Genomic DNA, 18,667 nt, shown 5'->3' with positions numbered 1-18,667 from the left:
CAGGCAACTCTGTGAGACACCACCAGCCACAGCTACTACCCCCTGGTAACTGCCGGATGCTAGTAGGTGCAGGCAACAGAGAACCTGTACATGTGGAGGTATTGCATGCGCCCTTGGTGTCTGGTGCCCCAGGAGTGGGTGCAGGTCACCTATCAGGTCCAGGATGGTGGTTGGTGAATCCTGTACCTCTCATGGATTTCTGCCTCTGTGAGTTGGAATAGTGAGATGCGCAGTCTGTATACACGTTCCTGTCATCTCCAGATCCTTTGAGCTGCAGCTTGTATCCGTATCCGCCTTGCAATGACATAGAGGGCCGCCATTGTGTTCATGCAGATGCATTCTGGGGCTGTTTATATGCTTTGCACCTGGTTACCACCTGCTTTGAATTAGTGGTAATTTGCGACTCTTATTTAGCGATTTTTGATGGAATCGGTATTAGCGATTTTGTGTACATTCTTCTGCAACTTTCTTTAGTGATTCCTTATTTAACGATTCGCTAAATAGTGAGTCGGTGTGGCATATTCGCTAAACAAGGAATCGCTAAGGTTTTTCCATTAGTTTTAGCAATTCTTTATTTTGCAATTTGGTGTTTCTGACTCTACATTTCACATGGGGTTTTAGCTATCGCAAACGTGGAAATTCTGCGAATTTCAGCGTTTGCGATCGCTAATTCATTACCTACATCTGGCCCTTGGAGACTAAACCCATCCACATTGCACCTAGCGCAACTTAGATCTGCTAGGTTGGCATATAAAATACACATTTTTAGAGAAAAAGCCTCTTTCTTCCGCAGCCAACTAGACCAGGCAAAGAACAGACCTAGAGAACTCTTCAACATTGTTAAAAGTCAAACTAACGGCACAATCCCACACGAAATCCAAGCCACCAATGATCGATGCGAAGAAATTGCCAGCTTCTTCACAGACAAAGTCACAAAAATGTAACAATCCTTCATCCAAACATCAAATCCTCCCTTCCTCTCAACCTGCCCCCTTCAACCACCCTTGACCAAACTGAAAGAGATCATGCCAAGGACAAGCATGCATGCCTCCAACTAAAAAATAATGCTCATTGGTCAATCTTTGAACTCATGTCTGAAAACGAGGTCTTCAACATACTTGCAGGCCTAAAGCCTACTTCCCACACTATGGACCCCCTTCCATCCACAATAGTAAAAAACTCAACCACATCATTGCCTCTTTCTGGACAAAAATCATCAAGGCTGTGTCCCAGACTTCCTTCAACAAGGACAAATCACACCCATACTCAAGAAACCAGGGGCCGACCCCAACGATCTCAACAACCTCAAGACCCATCTCCAACCTCCTGTTTCTAGCTAAAACACTGGAGAAGTGTGTTCCCCAACAATTCAACAAACACATTGATGAGTTCAACCTCCTAGACACCTTTCAATCGGGTTTCAGGAAAGAGTGTAGCACCGAAACATTTCTGACAATATCCACAGAGCCGGTCGTGAGGGCTCCTTTCTGCTGTTCCATCATCTTCTTGGAGTCACAGATTTCCTTCAGTATTAAGCCCCCCCCCCCGTTAATAAGCCAACATCTCAAAATTTGCCCTTGAGTCTGCCCATCGCGAAATCCAATCAATTGCAAGTTGTGATACTGGTGCTATGGGCCCCCACCGCGTACAGTCAGTCCACCTGGCAGACACCAAGCCTGCAAGCTCCCCTCCTCACCAGGCAGTGGTCCGCTGCATCCTCAAGTCTATGGACAAGGTCTTTCACCTTCATATCACCACCCTCGTTGTCTCGCAGTATCCTAGTCTTCTCCGCAGCCCCCGGGGGTCCATCACACAGCAGGCTGCCTTCTGCGGCACTGCATCCCGATCCACCTCAGCAAGCGTCCCCTGCACACCCTCCGATCATGTCCCGATCGGCTCCGGTGTAGCTCCCTGTAATGTGTGTGAGGGTGGGAAAATCCGCGTTCAGCACTCCGTCCGGAGTCACACATGGAGAAATCCTTGCTGTGATTAAGGCTAAAAACGAGGATTTGGAGGCGCGTTCGAGACGGAACAACCTAAGGATTCTTGGCCTTTCAGAATCAACAGCAATCCCCAAAATGGAGCCCTTCATTGACAACCTACTGTGCAAACTGTTCGGCCTTGTACTTTCCCAGGTTATGATTGTGGAGCATACTCATCGGTCCCCGGCCGCCACCAGGTGCGCTGCCGTGCCCAATCATTGCACGACTCTTGAACTATGGGGACAGAGCAGCGATCCTTAGGGACCTAGGGCAAAAAGCCCCATTACACATCAAGGGAACCAACTGTCCTTCTTCCCTGACTACACTCCTGCTGTACAAGCTGCACGTAGGGAGTTTGTGCCAGTGAAACGCATCCTACAAAACGCCTCCATCCCATATGCCATGTTATATTGGGCGAAACTGAAAATCACACATAAAGGCCAGACTCATTTCTTTATGGATGCCAAAATGGCTTTAAAATACACCAAACACATCTGCCCGTGGAAATCACCTCCACGCTCTTCACAACATTCTGCTCCCGAACTGAATCTTAGCGATGATAACTGATTGCTGCTGACTTTAACACACTTTGTTACTCACCAGTCCTATACATCATGTTGCTAGATGCATTGTTATGGTCCCCTGCCAGTTGAGACTTTGGCTCGATACTATTGCATTATTACATTGCCTCTACTACTAGCCAAATGAAAACCGTTGTTCGCCTTATGGTTCACTTTATCTCTTAGATTTTATTAGGCAGTATCTGTTTTATTCATGCATAAGCCTGCCCACCCTGTCAGCTGGAAGGTTTAGGCCGTCGTCCCAGGCCCCCACGGGAAGATCTCCCATGTCTCTGAGTACTTATTTGGCTATCGGGGTAGTTCAAGGGAGGGTGGGTGGGTGGTTAGCAGTCTTGACCTAATTGGGAGGTTGCAGTGGAAGGGGGGTGGGTAACGGGGTACAAAGCATCTACAGACATCAGCCTATTGATTTCACTGCATTTGCATGAGCGGTATAGTTTTTGGGATTCTGACACTGCAGGGACATCGTCACTTCTCTGTAAATCGATCATGGTGAGACAGATATCTCCCACCTTCTTCGTTGACATAACGCAGCATCTCTGTTTCAGGTCTATGTCACGTTGCTTAACTTCCACTGCTCTATCATGACTGAAACTTGGTTTCTTAGGTGGGACATGAGAGGGCTCAACTATTTTAGAAAAGCAAGGTTGATACATACATATACACGCAGGCATCGCATTGATATATGCTTCCTCCAAGAGACCCCCTTGAAGCACACCGCCGACCCAAAGCTAAAACATGGATATTGGGGGGAGATACATTCGTCCCCATACTCCAGTTATGCTAGAGGAGTATCGATATTGATTAGGAGAGGACTCGGCTGGTCCACCACACACGTGCAGATAGACCCAGAGGGGCACTACATTATTGTCACAGGGTCCCTCATGACACATGTCACCTTGGTGGCCGTCTATGGCCTAAACTTGCATGATCCACAATTTTTCCTCGCTATTTGGGCCAAGAGTATGGCTGTGGGAGGTGATACGGTCATTTGCGGAGGCGACTTCAATGCCGTTCTAGATAATGACCGAGATATGGTAGGCACCCTATGCAACCCACACCAAAAACAACATTACAGTTAAATAACATCATACTTGAACATGGACTTATTGATATTTGGCACAGTAGACACCCCAATGCCAGGGAGGGCACCTGCATAACTTCCTACCACAGCCCCTGGTCAAGACTGGCCTATTGGCTCATCATTTGCGATGTCGCGGCATGGACCGTTAATGTGCTACAGTTACCATACACACTCTCTGACCATGCCCCGGTTTTGCTTCAGTGGAGGGTTCCCCTTAAATTACCACGCGCATTCAGTTGGCGACTTCCCCCGCATGCTCTTTTAGATGCAGCATTTAAAGAAGAAATCAAACTTGAAACTCTGCACTTCTTTTCTACCAATGAGGGATCGGTGGACTCCCCTTCTATATTGTGGGAGGCCTTCAAGGTGGTAATAAGAGGGGCCTGCATCGCTAAGCAATCAGGGGTAATTTGGTCCATTTGCTCGACTCTTACTAAGCTGAAGCAGGATATCAAATCTCTTGAGTTGCTCTATTTTAGCTCCGGTGACCCCAAACTGCTAGCCTCTATACGAAGTGCCATATCCGATTTTGAAACAGAGTCCGAAAGAGAAACCAGGTTTCTCAGAAAGAATTCCATAGCACGGAGTTATGGAGAGGGCTATAAGCCGGCTAAAACCCTAGCCAATGCTCTTAAGCAACGCACATCACCCAACTTTATTGCTGAGCTTGTTGATAACAACTCCTCCCCTATTCGAGGACAAGTGGCCAAACATGAACCTCTGACCAAATTCTACTCTTCTCTATATACTGCCATGCAACGTGCCCCCCACCCAGACTTAGACGAATACCTCTATTCAATAGAGCTGCTGTGGCTAAGCGCCACCCACAGAGAATTCTTAGATGAACCGTTAACAGTCGATGACATTACGTGGGTGATTAGGGGCCTCCCAAGCAGGAAGGCCCCAGGATGGGATTGGTTAACCACACTATTCTAGAAGACGTTTCCGGAATTACTTGCACCCTGCCTTCTTGATCTCTATCAGGAATCGCTTGAAGTAGGGGAACTGCCGCCGACCATGGGAGAGGCTGTAATCATTACCCTACTAAAACTAGACAAGGTGATGACTCTTCGCAAATTTTACAGACCCCTTTCGTTAACTAATGTTGATGCCAAAATTTTGGCTAAATTGATCACTGACAGACTGCAGCCACTAATGCCTCATCGCTCGGCTGGATCAATCTGGCTTTGTTCAGGACAGGTCGAGGACCCACAACCTGCGTACCTTCTTTTCTACATTCCACCAAATTGATCCTCAACTCCCGGCCATCGCAGGCTTTTTGGATGCCACCAAAGCATTTGATTCTTTGGAATGGCTCTTCTTGTTCACCATCTTGACCAGGTTGGGCTTCAGCCCCAATTTCGTCAACTTAATTAGCTTATTATATACCAAACCCACGGCCCGAGTCAAAGCAAATAGTTTAATATCAGACCCCTTTCCCATTACTACTGGAACCAGGCAGGGATGCTCCCTGTCACCACTTCTGTTTGCGGTGGCAATGGAACCATTGGCTGCTAGGATTCGCCAGCATCACTCTACCCATGGTCTGGTTTTTACAGATAAATATCTTATCATTTCAATGTATGCTGACGACATCACGCTCTATATTAGGAGAACGGACGACAACCTGAATCCTGTGCTGTGGGAAGTCCTCCGCTTCGGCTGTGTGTCTGGCATAAAAATAAATTGATCGAAGTCTTCACTCTTGCCTCTTACGGATGCCCCACTAGACACCACACTGGACTTCCCGCTGACATGGGCAGACGATGCCATGAAGTATCTAGGTGTATGGCTCAGCAAAGACCTACAACAAATTTGGCGCTTGAATTTTGGTAGATTCCTAGACTAGTTTGAAGACAGGGCTAAATTCTGGGCCATGCTACCTCTGACGCGAGCGGGTAGAATTGCTGTACTAAAAATGATCGTCCTCCCCAAGTTATTATATCTTTTCGTGAATATACCCATACCTTTGGACTCAAGCCTTTTTTAAATCTCTGCGATCTATTACGATTACTATGGCTTGGGCTGGAGGCCAACCTAGGGTAAGCTGGGACTTGCTGATTCGCCCATTGTCAATAGGGGGATTGGGAGCCCCTGACCTCGAACTCTATACGCTCAGTGCGCAAGCACAATTTCTTCATTATTGGGTACACCCCATCCTGTTTCAACCCCAAGTGGCCACTGAAAAGGACATAGCTGACCCCATTTCACTGCATGCAGCGGTATATCAACCCTACCACAGAAATGCTAACGAAATTAACAGTTGAAACCTTGCGATGGGCTTTGGAGGGCTTGAGGAAGCGGTCAGATGTCTCTTTATTATACGCACCCTCCACACCGCTTGCGTTCCACCCGCACTTTCCCTTCCTGCATGACAAGGACGCCATAGTTCGGGCCCGTAAAATGGGTTTATTGCTGCTAGGAGACCTCTATCCACAAGGCACATTCCTGGAACCGCCCACTGGCCAGGATGGCGCGCAGATGCCACTTTTAGAATTACTCCTATATTACCAATTTAGGGCCACCTGTAAAACAATGCACTCTTCTTTTCCAACATCCCCCCGTTACCATGCAACCGTTGGAACATTTATTGGTCACGCCGTCCTCTCGTAAATTGGTCACCAGGCTCTACACCCTCATACAGGCGCATACCCCATGGACTGATCCGAAAGCTCTGGAGCAGTGGAGGGTGAAACTGGTGGACAAGCCCACAGATAAACAATGCAAAAACAACAATTGATGGACAGAATGCAGAACAATGTCATACATTCACCCCAGTACAGAGATCTGGGCCTAAATCCATCGTTTTTTTGCTCACCATGCCTTTCCAGTTTGAACCCAGCCATATGCAAATCAGTCTTGACCCTGTGCCTCATGGGAACAGTCCAGCCCGAACTGCCAAGCCAGGTCCTCACTGGACTGGAAACAAGCATCCTAGGACCGGTTTCGGGGTTTCACCCCTCTTCAGCCAGGATAGCTTGATTCCAGTGGCATGGAGAGCACGGGACCCACGTCTGGGCATACCCTTCCCACTCGGGGTGACAAATGCAAAAACAACAATTGATGGACAGAATGCAGAACAATGTCATACATTCACCCCAGTACAGAGATCTGGGCCTAAATCCATCGTTTTTTTGCTCACCATGCCTTTCCAGTTTGAACCCAGCCATATGCAAATCAGTCTTGACCCTGTGCCTCATGGGAACAGTCCAGCCCGAACTGCCAAGCCAGGTCCTCACTGGACTGGAAACAAGCATCCTAGGACCGGTTTCGGGGTTTCACCCCTCTTCAGCCAGGATAGCTTGATTCCAGTGGCATGGAGAGCACGGGACCCACGTCTGGGCATACCCTTCCCACTCGGGGTGACAAATGCAAAAACAACAATTGATGGACAGAATGCAGAACAATGTCATACATTCACCCCAGTACAGAGATCTGGGCCTAAATCCATCGTTTTTTTGCTCACCATGCCTTTCCAGTTTGAACCCAGCCATATGCAAATCAGTCTTGACCCTGTGCCTCATGGGAACAGTCCAGCCCGAACTGCCAAGCCAGGTCCTCACTGGACTGGAAACAAGCATCCTAGGACCGGTTTCGGGGTTTCACCCCTCTTCAGCCAGGATAGCTTGATTCCAGTGGCATGGAGAGCACGGGACCCACGTCTGGGCATACCCTTCCCACTCGGGGTGACAAATGCAAAAACAACAATTGATGGACAGAATGCAGAACAATGTCATACATTCACCCCAGTACAGAGATCTGTGCCTAAATCCATCGTTTTTTTGCTCACCATGCCTTTCCATAAACAATGGGCATTCTGCTGCTCACAACTACAACATATGTCCCCAAACTATAAGCTGAGGGTCATACATTTTAAATTCCTCCATCGATATTACCGTACCACCTTACAGTTATTTAAGATAAAGCTGAGAGCGGATACGCGCTGCTGGAAATGCAAACGTGAAGCGGCCGCCTTCCTACACATCGCATGGGAATGCCCAGCCATCTCCAAATTTTGGGGGGAGGTTTGCGATACCATACAAGCCATTACTGAACAAAAGTTGGAGTGTTCCCCATTAGTTGGCAGGTTGGCTATGTTGAAGAGACCCCACCAGAGTTGTGCCGCCTCACTGCTATGATGCTATTACTAGCGAAGCACAGACTGGCTATACATTGGGGAGCCCCTAAGCACCCTCGGATCACTGAGTGGATCCGCGACATAGCATACTGTCAGGAACAGTTGGCGACTTTCTGGGACTTCATGCCTATGGCTTCTCGCCCAAAATATATTTGGTAACCCTTCACTACTTGTCTCAGGGAAAGAGATACATCCCTCACTGTTGACACCAGGTCATTGACAACTGCTAACTCTCAGGAAACACCCCAATAGTCGTCTTATCATCAGATACTCAATGTATGACACCCTCGCAATGGTAATTTGGATATTTATTGTGGGCTCCTTGATTTGGTGAACTATCATTAACTCTCTCAGTATATCAGAGTCTGCAATACCCTTGGACTGAACTGCTTGTGTATGTTGGTACCTAATCTTGACGCCCAATGCTCTGTTGGTTATTTTGATGTATCTGCAGTCACATAATATCCAAGCAACGTATGGCTGTGACCCATGTTTGTATGGTATAGCCTGATCTTGAAGAATCCTCCACGTGGGATATCAATGTTGTTATCTACTATGCAATGCATGTCTTTGTCTATGCTTAGTTCATATCTGTCTGACAAAATAAAAAAGGAAAAAAACATTCAATGTTAAATCAAAAAATTTACATTATTCAAATATTATGGTTTGTTGTACATTTTTCACTTTTTTCTATTGTTTGCCATTTGCATCACATTTGTTAAATGGCTCTTTATACATATTTAATTACTTATATTTTACATGTTTTACATGTTTCATAATTTTTTATATTTTTTCATACATTCATTCAGCATCTTCAGATCATTTCCCATTTGTTTCTATGGGGAGATAGTCTTTTTTTTAGTTTCATTTAGTGCCCATTTTTTTTTTTTTTTACTGCTTCCTTTTATTTTGTAACCTATTTCTAATATTTTTAGACCATTTGTCGGGATCCAGGTTACTGTAAGGTGCTGCAGTTTGTCGCAACAGGAGACCCCTTTTTTAAGGCTTTTTAAGGGTTTTGCCGTTAGTGAGGGCCTAGGGGGGAGGTATAGAGGTTTGTTTTAGTGTTGTTCATGAATTGTTTGTAGATTTAGATGCATTAATAGTAAATTGTTTCGCTAGTTTGTAGTTTGGGGATTTCACACACTGTTTTAGTAATGTATCGCATTGTTATGTTATATTGCGTTATTTTACTTATTTTCAGATGATTAAGAGTGAGCTATATGGATTCTTAGGAATTTAATGTGTTTTGCTTGTGGATTTTCTTGTTTTCTTGTGTCATATTAATTTTACATGATGGATTGAGGTTGTTCTTTGAGCTTTTTGATTGGTGACGTTGACTTTTATGTGTAAATTATTTATATTTAATTTTTTCAGTCTTAATTAACAGTGGAGTTTTATTATATTTTTAGACAGATGTAATAAAATATAACGTTTATTATTTATATAACAAATGATTTGTCATGTTGGTTTAGATTTTGTGAATGTTTTTTGAAACTTTTGTAGATGACTGTTAGGACTGGGAGTCTCTAGTTGGCTGAGGTAGGTACCTTAGTCCAAATAGAAACCCTTGCCTCTAAGTCGGGGAAAGGAAGGACACCTTCTCTGATAGCCCCTACTCACCCCCTCGGTAGCTTGGCATGAGCAGCCAGGCTTATCTCCAAGGCAAATGTGTAACGTATTTGCAACCACGCTCTCAGTAACCTAATGGTAAAACCAAAAATGGACTCCTCACGAGTTTCATAAAGCAATTATATGTTTATATAAAAAGATATACAATGAGACCACACGATAAAAATCCAACATATGCGTATCTGTAATATTTCACCTTGCTGGTTTTTAGGCCAGCAAGCCCTGGTAGGTTCTTGCAGTATTAATGAGCAATTCTGAATGATCCACTGCAGTCCTAATGCAATGCTATGCAGTTCGTAATGCAAGAATCAGGCACTTCGCAATGTAAAAATAATACAGTTCATTATGCAACAATCAGGCAGTTCGTAATGCCAAAATAATGTGATTAGTAATGCAACAATCAGGCAATTCGTTATGAAAAAATAATGCAATGCGTAATGCAACCATCAGGCAGTTCATTATGCAAAATTAATGCAATGCGTAATGCAACAATCAGGCAGTTTGTAATGCAAAAATAATGCAACAATCAAGCAGTTCGTAATACAAAAAAAAACAGTGCGTAATGCTACAATCAGGCAGTTCGTAATGCTAACAATAATGTACTCTTGCTCCGATCGCGGTGCTCCGGACGGTCTCTATGCCACTCCTACTGACTCGCGGTCAGCTCCTGCCAAAATATGCCCCCAACACGGGTATGGAGTAAAACAAAGTGCAGCTCCACACTCCGGCCCCGGTACTGCCACTCCTCAGCAAGTACGGGCCGCGATACTAACTTGAGTCAAGGCTCGTGCTGCAAAGATGGGAAAGGCCGAGAGCGTTTCTCTCGGCGACCGCACCCCTCCCCAGGCGGCTACACATGCACGCTCGCTGAGCGTTACCTGCGGGGTACGATCTCACTCTTCTCTCCTCGCGGCTTGGGCCTCCGGTGTTACTTCGTTGTTCTTGGGCAGTAGAACACAGACCCTGACATGATGGTTCGAGGTCTCTCTTTGGCAAAGGCAGACTCGGGCCGGCGGCGGTGAATTCCCACAGCTCTGGGGATGACGGTCTGGGGCAATAGCAATGACGATCGCAGCACTTCTGGTCACACTGTCGACCAACTCAGAGAACACGACTGCTCTGGGACACACAGTCACGGGGCAAATTCTCACGAAGGTCTCAGGCTGCAACAGGGCACACGCACACATCGTCGCTGAGACTCACTTCAACTCCGGGTGCACACGATCACAGGGCAATTTTCCCGAAGGTCTCAGGCTGCACGAAGCACATGCGCACAGCGTCGCTGAGATTCACTTGGACTCTGGGTGCACACGATCAAAGGACAATCCTCATAAGGGTCTCAGGCTGCACAAAGCACATGTACACAGCGTCGCTGAAACTCACTTGGATTCCGGGTGCCCATGATCACAGGGCAATCCTTATGAAGGTCTCAGGCCTCAAAAAGCACACGCACACAGTGTCGCTGCGACACTTCTGGAAACTTTATAACCGGGAGCCAGCTCTCCTCCGGCCCTTGGGGACAAGTTACTTCAGGACACAGCAAAGTTATTTCAAGCAGGGGGACACAGCACACAGCAACGTCCCTTAGCCTCTCCTTGGTTAAATCAGCAAACTTCAGGCCAGCCCCAGAATACACAGCAAGGGTCAGTCCTTTCCTTCAGTCTCTTCAGCTGTTTCTTCCTTGGCAGAGGTTCCTCTTGACCACAAAGTAGTTTCAATCCTTTTCAGTCTTGATCAGTTCCAACATTCAGGGGTTTCAGCTCTCATAGTTATACCCACAAATGTCTTTAAAGTCTTTGTGTTCAGGGGGCACTGACCCCTGTTCAAACCAGTTCTGGGTGTCTCCCTGCCAGTGACACCTTCGTCATTTGATAGTGGGGGTCTGGATCCTTAATCACTCAGCAGGGGATGGAACCATTGTTTTATGGCAGCAGCCCAGGCCTCTTCACCTCCAGGGGCCACTCTTCCCCCCTACACTCCAGATGCAGGTCAGCCAGTTTCTGTCTCACCTCCACTCTGGGTCAATAAATTCCCCAGATCCTATCACTTTGCAAATCCAGAAAGTCAATCCACAACCAGGCAGACACACACAGAATTGTTAGAACACAAAAAACAGTCACTTCTAAAAGTGTGGTTTCAAAACACACACTGCAAAAACCACCTTCACAAAAAGATGTGTTATTAAATTCATGTACACTAAACTTCACCTCTCCATCTTAAGCCTATGGGAAGACAGGCTGGAAACATATTACACAGCCTTCCCCATTCTGTCCTATGGGCAAGATAGCCTTGCAACAGTGAAAAACAAATGAGGAGCATTTCACTGTCAGGACATGGTACACACCTCAGTACATGTCCTACCTTTCACATACACTGCACCCTGCCCAGGGGGGTACCTTGGGCCTACCATAGGGGTGTCTGATGTGCATAAAAAGGGAAGGGTAAGGCCTGGCAAGTGGGTGCACTTGTCAGGACAACAGGGCAGTTTAACAAACTGTGCGCAGGCACTGCAGTGGCAGGCCTGAGTTCTCTCTTTAGGGCTATGTGTGTGGGTGGCACAATTAGTGCTGCAGGCCCACTAGTAGCATTTGCATTATCAGCCGTGGCACACATAGTGCACTTTACTAGGGACTTTACTAGTAAGGCAAACATACTAATCATGGCCAACCAATTACCATTATACTTTACACAGGGAGCACTTGCACTTTGACACTGATCAGCAGTGGCAAAGTGCCCAAAGCATCTAAGCCAGTAAAACGAAATCCATCACAGCATCAAAAATAGAGGAGGTAGAGGCAAAACGTTTAGGGAACTTTAGCCAAAAAGGGACAAGTCCAACAATGACTATTTATTTTATAAAATGCTTTTGGCTATTACTCCTTTGTTGTTTATAAAGAGTTTAAATTGCAGAATGTTGTGCATTATTTCGGTTTGGTTAACAGATTGCTCCATTCTTAGTTGATGGTAGATTTGCTCTGTTTGAAATGTGTCTATAGATTTATAAAGTGTAGGTTGGACTCTGCCTAGTGTGGATTGGAAGACATTATGCCATGCTACCATTACATTGTTTGTTTTGGCTTCCTGTGCCATGGTGTTGTCATAGACATTCCAGCATGGTATTTGGATTGATGTCTGTGTCCGGAGTGATGCAGTCTGTCAACTCGTGTCTTCAAAATAATGCATTGGAGGGCTTAGTTCGTCTCCATTTTGATAGTAAAAATGACTTTTGTATTAGTAAATTGGAGTGGTTTGCTACGTCTGTTACAGGGACACAGGTCAGTGCGATAATTGTTTTGATTTCAAAGGCAAATCGGCTGTTTGCTATATTTTCTACACTTGATTACGAGTCTGGCAGACCACGGACCGCCAGACTCGTGGGGGCACAGTGGTGGCAGTCTCCGCACCATCTGATGTAGGGGCATCAATATGTTTGGTGGGACTGCTGGGGTCCCGCCTAACAAAATAGGAGTTTCCTCTCCGCCAGGGTTTTCATGGTGGTTCTTTCTCCATGAAAAACCTGGCGGAGAGGAAACGAAGGGGGCCCTACAGGGCCTCCTGGTGCCTCAGCACCCTGTGGATGCACACAGGAGGGTATAACATGTACCCCCCTGTGTGCATGCACACCAGTTCCTGCATGTCATGGAATTTTCAGTCCATGCCATGCAGAAACAGTTTTTGGTGTTCCCATTGGGGGGCCCATTTTTCAAAAAGCCGTGGTCACTCCATGGGAACGGGTGGCCCGACCACGGCTTTGGCGCTGAGAAGTTGGGGCAGAACCGACATCCCACAGCCAAAGTTGTAATCAGGCCCTAAGTGCAGTTTGTTAGAGGTGTCTCCTTATGCTTTCATTGAAATGATAGTAACAGCCGTGCATGACTGTGTGGGGGCACATTCTTGAAACTGTTCGAATCATGACTTGATCAAAGGCTATGATTATTTTTGGTGGATAGTAGTTATTTGTTTTATGTTTATGTGGTTTAAGAGTTCATAGTTAGTGCTATTTTGTTTATTTGGTAGTAGGGCATATATAAAATGGATGTTTGTGTTTTGATATTCATAATGTATGGTGTATATCTGAGTGAATGGGTTAAGTCGCATTTTGATGGTTCCATACATTATCCAGGCTTGGAAATGGCTTAGTTTTAGTAAGTTATTTACTGTAGAGAATATTAAGATTCATTTATCATTGTTTAGGTTGTCATATAAAGGGAAAGGTTCCTCATTATGAGTCATTGGGCAGAAGGAGTATCGCTGGTGGTTTTTTTAGTTCATGCAATTAAAGGTTTTAAAGTGGGTATAAGTGGCAGTTGGCCTGTAATGTATTTGGGGATTTTAGGATTTTGGTTGTGAGTTCCTGTGAGCTAGTACTTGCCTCTTATCTCCTGTGTCATGTAGTTCCTAGGACCCCCCCCCCCCCAGGACCTGCGCGTATTGGATGACCCAACTGAGGGCTTGGTGTGCAGACAGACTCTAGACACTCCCACAGGATGAGTCAGCCGTTAGAGCAGCTAGCTCTTCGGTGCCACTACCACCCCCCTGCATCTTACAGTGGTGTGTTTAGTTTCTGGCAACCACCGAACATGACAATCCTGATTCCTCAGATATCGTGGAAAACAATACGTTATCTTTTCGCTCAGTCACTCATGCTGATTTTGTCTCAGAGCGCACATAGAATGACGGCGAGAAAGGTTTGCAATAAAGTCTTTATTGGCTCAGCGTCAGTCTAGGGTGAAACATATTAGCTGCGACAATCAAAAGACAGGAGCAGACAAATGTTACCGCTAGTACAAACATTGTAAATAGCAGATGCATTTCTATTATATTGCAATTAGCATGAATATAATCAGAGTATATAAAACAATATCATTGGCGTACTCCTAGATGTGTAGGTGTATCATTTGTAGGTAAGTGCTAGTGTGATCCCAATGGATCCTAGTGTAACCTGGTATAGCCAAAAATTCCCCTGGGAAGTGCTAGCCCCTCACCTGATGGTTCTGAATGAAGGACCCCGTCTCTGCGTCAAGGACGGCACCCCTTAAGGAATGTCAGGTCTCTGCTTGTCCAGAGGATCAGCCTGCAAAGTCTCGGACCAGCCTGGAAGGAATTCTTCTCTGCCCGTCTATGGGGAAGGGAGGGTCTTTTATACTAAAGTGACCACTCAGGATTCTCCGAGATTCAATATTGTTTTGAAAACATTCACTAATCCCTCGTTAATCCTTTTCTAAACAATACACTAATGCACAGCTGGCTGTTGGCCATGAATGGAAATAATGTGACCCTTGTACAGAATAAATCTGCTGGTACAGGGATTGAGATAGGCTGCCAAGAGCCCGTTGTCGAGAAGACAGAAGGAAGCGGTTAGGTAAAAGGTCACCTATATAGAACCGTTATGTCGTGTGGATGGGAAAAACTGCATGTAGCTTGTATGTACATGGTCGGACTATCCTAAGGGAAATGACACCTGCAATGCGTCCCTTACTTCAATTTCTGTCACATTTGGGGAGTAGTTGTGCTTTTTTACATGAATTACAACATCATCTTTTGTAGTGGCCCTCCCATAGCATGCATTAGGAGAATAATTGGTACATTTCCAATTTACATTTTCTGTTGATGCATTTTCTTGGTTGTAGGTGTAACTCACATAACTTAGTGCCTTATTGCGAGCTTGCCGGTCCGACCATCGTATTACGAGATGGGTGTATTGGCTTCACAAAAACCGTGGCTGAACCACTGACACTGCTAGCCAACTTTGGCCACAGAAGCCACAGAATGAGCCTGTGAGGCAGTGGAAAGCTCGGACCACCAGTGAAACTGCCTGCTCAATTACAAGTTGCTTTACAGCCGGTATGACCGTGGCGGTACAGCCACCACATCTGAGATGGCGGAAAGGGAGGGATATACGGACACAATTTACCTCTATTCATCTTCTACCTCATGGAGCCCATCGTACATGTCCTTCCACTGTTGTACTTGCTTGCCCAGGTTCGAAACCCACACCGTGTGGACGAAATCAGCTGTAAGTCATACAACTACCAGTTTCCATAGACACCTCTGTAAAACGATGCCCTGCCATGGACCAGGCAAGGTAGTTGGGGTCCCCAAGTAATTTACACATATATAGAGACCCTGTCTGGGATTATTCATAACAATAATCAAAACTAAATCTTCAGGATGCCATCCTAGGCCAAAACACTGGCCTGCACAGGCACACTGTACACTGTACACAAAAGGTTTGCAAATTATATTCAGTGATAGTAATGTGTGCATTATTTTCTGCTCCACAACATCACCTCCTCATCAATATCACACCTATTAATGTCTGTGACACATTTCTTTTGCCCTTTCTCACTTGTCACCATGTTACTACTGATCTTCCCTGTTCATGAAGCTTACCATATGTGAAGTGTTGGTAAAGTGAGATTGAAGTGACTACACCTATCACGATGCCCTCTCACTCCAACTCAAACCAAGATGCTAGACTCCTTTTACCCCTTCTCACTTGTCTGCCATGTCACAGCTGATATTCACTAGTCTTGCAGCTTACCATATGTCAAGTGTTGGTAAAGTGAGATTAAAGTGACGACAACTACCATGAGGCCCTCTCACTCCAACTCTAACCAAGATGTTATAGTGAATGGACACACGCACATTGCACACATCCCAGGTCCAGTTTGTATGTCAAAGAAACATCTCTATGGATGTGTCATTAAATTGAAACACATCTACTCTGCTAGAACTCTGTATTGGACTTTCAAACATCACCCACATAAAAAGGCAATGTCAGTCAATGGGATTACATAGATTCAGAGTTATAACCATTCTAAGGGCACAATGGAAACACTCTCTGCAGGATAGCTATGCCTCTATCCGGGGGAACCCTGAAAGCCTGGGGCCCTGGAACACGCTACATTTTGCACATGGCTGAGAAACTCGATGTGCACAGGACCGGGGAACTGAAGTATATCAGGGACAACCAATAGCATAACCATGCGTCATGCATGTGTAGGCAATGGGTACATGCAACTTATGAAAGCAAACACAGCACTAACAGTATAAGGAACACATCTAGATAAAATGTTCACACTGAAAAATAGACACATGTCCATGCACAACTCCACAAAGGTATGACAACTTGACACCCTCCATGTCGCGTACACAAAAATCTAACTTCAACACACCTAACACATTTCCAACCTACATCATAGCATAGGGAGAAGTGCAAGCTACATTACATTGACAGTGGCCAGGACATGCTGAAATACTTACCATATATAACTTGTCACCCAATGCAATGTCTGCCCCATTTGGATGTCATTTCACAGAGACATCCATCCAACATTTATCCTTGTCCTGTGTAACTCCAGCACTGGCTCCAAGGTAACATCATACTAACCATTTCAACCGGATCATAAATCAGGGATTAAACAAACACAACTATAGTCACATATCACCAACTATACAAGACATCAAATAGTCAGAAAAGTAATGGCAGGGCTAATGTATTTAAAACTATGAAAACATTTTAACGACAGTATGTCACCACAATAGTATAAACAAAGGACAATGGCCAGTCCATGTTATCACTCTATGGCACAGCACAAGGCTGTGCCACCAAACTTTCCCTTACTGACACTGCCAGGGAACCTCCTCACAAAAGGTCATCCATTGGGAATAGCAGGAACCTCGAAGATGGTACTTGGGAAGGGGGGCTGAGGTTTAGGGAGGGGTGGGTTTGACATTGGGATGGGCTCTTGGGTTTGGGGGGTTTTGGGCTAGGTTTAGCTTTTGGAGATTTTTTTGATTTCGTTTCTTTCGTAGGCTAGGCTCAGGGCAGTGGGAAGGCAGTTTTTTAGGGGTGGAATGGGAAGTGGAAGGGATGGTTTTGGGCCTGGGCGACGTTTATGAGACTTTGGGAGGGGGTGTCATGTTTAACAGAGGTAGGGGCAAGAACAAACATAACATCCTCACAGGGAAAATGGGTAGGGTGTTTCGAGATGGAGTTTGGGTTGGGAGGAAGAGGGAGTGGAAGTGTGAGCTAGATCTGCTGTCTGCACTGTGTGTTCTGTTGGTATCGGTTGTGTGGGTATCTGTGAGTGTTTGGTGGGAGTGATGTGGATGTGCTGGGTGTTGTAGAGGGGTATGTTGCTGTGGTGTCTGACAGTTTGGTTGTGTCTGTGGAGCAATCAGTGAAAGTTGCTGTGGTGTCTGTGGGTATGGTTGTGTCTGTGGAGGGGTCAGTGAGTGTTGCTGTGGTGTCTGTGGGTATGATTGTGTCTGTGGAGGGATCAGTGTGTGATGCTGTGGTGTCTGCAGGTATGGGTGTGGAGGGTCTGTATGTGTTACAGTGGTACCTGGAGGTATGTGTGGGGTGGTGGGGGTGGTGAGGGATGTAAGGGGCTGCTGAGTGCATGTATGAGTTTTTTTGAAGGCTTGCATTTGTGTGTAGTGCTACTGTCTGATGAAGTGTGTGCATGCTTAGGTGTGCGTGTGCTTGGGATAGGAATTGAAATAGAGAATTGGGATGGGGAAGAGGCTGGAGGGGGGTGGAAAGTTGGGATGGTGGAGGGCTGCTAAGAGGGAGGAGGCCCAAGCCTGAAAAGATCTCGGTAGGCCAGACATGGCGATGGTAATGCCTTCCAGGTAGGCAAACATATGTGTCAGCTGGTTGCTTTGGCCCTGGATGGCATTCAGGACCGCAGTCTGACTCACAGACATGCTCCTCAGGAGGTCATAGCCTCCTTAATCAAGGTAGCAGAAATAACAGGGGCAGAGGCTGAAGTGCGAAGGAGATCCCTCCCCTCTTAGGGGAGCGGGAACTGACAATTCGTGGGGGACAACAGGGAGGGTGGTGATGGAACTGGGGTGGCGCACAAGGATGAAGGTGGAACTAATCCCGTTGGGTCTGTCACCACTTGGGAGTGTCAACCGGAGGATGACTCAGATGATGATGAGCTGATGTCCTCCGGGGCACTCCTCACGCCCTCCTGGTCACTGGGTCCCTCCGGGTCTGACATCTCACGTACGGAACCGCCATTGATCCAGCGGGTTACCAACATCAGGTACTCAACTACCATATACTCACCTGGGCCCATAAACACACACATTCACATAGGCTAGTAGATACCGCTAATTTCTTACCAAACCTTCTGACCGAATGTACTTTCCTCTGGTCAATGGACCTTTTAGTTAACTGTTGTAGATAAAAATTGACATAGAATAAAACCTTCTTTAAATAACCACAGACTCTGGA

The sequence above is a fragment of the Triturus cristatus genome, chromosome 11 (genome assembly GCF_964204655.1).
Source record: "Triturus cristatus chromosome 11, aTriCri1.1, whole genome shotgun sequence".
Classification (NCBI taxonomy): domain Eukaryota; kingdom Metazoa; phylum Chordata; class Amphibia; order Caudata; family Salamandridae; genus Triturus; species Triturus cristatus.
Note: the sequence above shows the minus strand (reverse complement) of the source record.